The 2,876-nt window shown below is 45.2% G+C and overlaps 2 non-coding genes across 2 annotated transcripts; one reads left to right on the forward strand and one right to left on the reverse strand.

The window, feature by feature from the left end:
• Positions 1–1,988: 1,988 nt before the first annotated feature.
• Trnas-cga lies at positions 1,989–2,063 on the reverse strand. Its single transcript has one exon. It is a non-coding gene; the product is annotated as a tRNA-Ser (tRNA).
• Positions 2,064–2,224: 161 nt separating this feature from the next.
• On the forward strand, positions 2,225–2,299 carry Trnas-cga. The gene has a single exon. It is a non-coding gene; the product is annotated as a tRNA-Ser (tRNA).
• The last annotated feature ends 577 nt before the right edge of the window (positions 2,300–2,876 follow it).

Here is a 2,876-nt window from a genome sequence, read left to right on the forward strand (position 1 = left end):
AGACAGATAAGGAAAGGCAAACCTACGTTTCTAGCATTCATAGACTTAGAGAAGGGAGAAGAAATAAAAACTTTGAGGTTTACCGATGACATTGTAATTCTGTCAGAGACAGCAAAGGACTTGGAAGAGCAGTTGAACGGAATGGACAGTGTCTTGAAACGAGGATATAAGATGAACATCAACAAAAGCAAAACGAGGATAATGGAATGTAGTCGAATTAAGTCGGGTGATGCTGAGGGAATTAGATTAGGAAATGAGACACTTAAAGTAGTAAAGGAGTTTTTCCATTTGGGGAGCAAAATAACTGATGATGGTCGAAGTAGAGAGGATATAAAATGTAGACTGGCAAAGGCAAGGAAAACGTTTCTGAAGAAGAGAAATTTGTTAACAGCGAGTATAGATTTAAGTGTCAGGAAGTCGTTTATGAAAGTATTTGTATGGAGTGTAGCCATGTATGGAAGTGAAACATGGACGATAAATAGTTTGGACAAGAAGAGAATAGAAGCTTTCGAAATGTGGTGCTCCAGAATAATGCTGAAGATTAGATGGGCAGATCACGTAACTAATGACGAGGTACTGAATAGAATTTAGGAGAAGAGGAATTTGTGGCACAACCTAACTAGAAGGGATCCGTTGGTAGGACACGTTCTGAGGCATCAAGGGATCATCAATTTAGTACTGGAGGGAAGCGCAAAGGGTAAAAATCGCAGGAGACCGAGCATGAATACGCTAAACAGATTCAGGAAGATGTAGGTTGCAGTAGTTACTCGGAGACGAAGCAGCTTGCTCCGGATGGTGTAGCATGGAGAGCTGCATCATACCAGTCTCTAGACTGAAGACCACAACAACAACAACACCAACAACAACAGCATAGCCTCCGTTGGCATTTTTATGCCACTCTTAGATCAGAACCTCTTGTCACTCATGCATTGACGAGGGAGGCGGAAATCTGCTCCGGAGTCTGTCCTCCAATGTCGCCCACAAGGGTTCTATAATGTTCAAGTCCGGGGACTGCGCTGGCCAGGGAAGACGCTGCAGTTCCGTTGGGTGCTCCTCGTATCACAATTGGACTGTTCTGGCTGCGTGAATGCGTGCATTATCGTCGTGAAACATGGAATCATTGTTGAGGAAAACATTTTAATCATGGCGTGCACCTGAGCACCTAAAATGTTCACATAATCGTTGGCTGTAACTCGGACTTTAAGAGCAATGATGGGACCAGCAGAATACAATGATATGGTTGCCCACACCGTCACATTTGCACTTCCATGCTTCATCGTTGGAATCAAGCAATCAGGCTCGTAGGCTTCTTTTGGTGTTCTCCGGACATAAACCCAGCCCGATGTTGGAAATACCGAAAACGTTGACTCATTGGACAATATTACGTGTTTCCACTGATCAGCCGTCCAGGATTTATGTCCTGACACCATGTTTTACGCTTGTTTGCGCTGGTTGTCGTCACTAACGGTTTCACCCATGAACATTCGCTTTATGGAGATCTCGGCGGACAGTGTCGATAAATAAGGGGTCTCGAAGATGCCTATTGAGCTCCGAAGTCGTTTTGTGTTGTTTGTTTTTTTCACACAATTCGTGTCGTACGACGATCTCTGCCATTCAGTATTGATTTGTGCCCACTATTACGTTTACACGATGATGTCTTTCCGTGTTTTGTGTAGGCTGTCATAACTGTTGAAACAGGTTCAAAAATGGTTCAAATGGCTCTGAGCACTATGGGACTTAATATCTATGGTCATCAGTCCCCTAGAACTATCTACCCTAAGGACATCACACAACACCCAGTCATCACGAGGCAGAGAAAATCCGTGACCCCGCCGGGAATCGAACCCGGGAACCGAGAACGCTACCGCACGACCACGAGCTGCGGACATTGAAACAGGTGCTCTTGAAACATTCAATAAGTTGAATGAGATTTTCACTCTGCAGCGGAGTGTGCGCTGATATGAAACTTCCTGGCAGATTAAAACTGTGTGCCCGACCGAGACTCGAACTCGGGACCTTTGCCTTTCGCGGGCAAGTGCTCTACCAACTGAGCCACCGAAGCACGACTCACACCCGGTACTCACAGCTTTACTTCTGCCAGTACCTCGTCTCCTACCTTCCAAACTTTACAGAAGCTCTCCTGCGAGGAGAGCTTCTGTAAAGTTTGGAAGGTAGGAGACGAGGTACTGGCAGAAGTAAAGCTGTGAGTACCGGGCGTGAGTCGTGCTTCGGTGGCTCAGTTGGTAGAGCACTTGCCCGCGAAAGGCAAAGGTCCCGAGTTCGAGTCTCGGTCGGGCACACAGTTTTAATCTGCCAGGAAGTTTCATTCAATAAGTTGGCTGTCTTGGTTACTGATGCTCCAGCTAATCAGGCCCCCACAATCTGTCCTCTTTGGAACTCTGTTAGGTCTTCCATTACACGTCGACCTCGGCCTCTGAATGCAAATACGAAGTGTGCACTACTCGTAAACAACCTGCATTGTTGCCTAGTCCGTACTGAACACTCACAGTCCAGCGCGGCACGTGCCTTATCTGCCTTGTTCATCGTCAAACACAACCATCCCATTACTACCACTGTTCAAATTATTTTGCCTATCCTCTGTGCATGATGAAGGAAAAGCAGACAGGTCGTCTCAGTGAGGTTAAATAAAGAAAACCCTACTTTACAGTGATGGATGTGTATGTGTGATTTAATTATTGGTAACTCATCTGTGGCTCATCTCTGTTGGCTCTTGTATGAAAATCGTAAGTACGAGTGTCAGAGCTTGTTCTGTTGATGATATAGCAGCTGCAATATAGAAACGTATACAGAAGATGCAACTATAGCAAAATGTAACGGATCAACGCTGGTACCATTCACAACTATAAAATACTGAA

Source organism: Schistocerca piceifrons, chromosome 2, assembly GCF_021461385.2.
Source record: "Schistocerca piceifrons isolate TAMUIC-IGC-003096 chromosome 2, iqSchPice1.1, whole genome shotgun sequence".
NCBI classification, from domain to species: Eukaryota; Metazoa; Arthropoda; class Insecta; order Orthoptera; family Acrididae; genus Schistocerca; species Schistocerca piceifrons.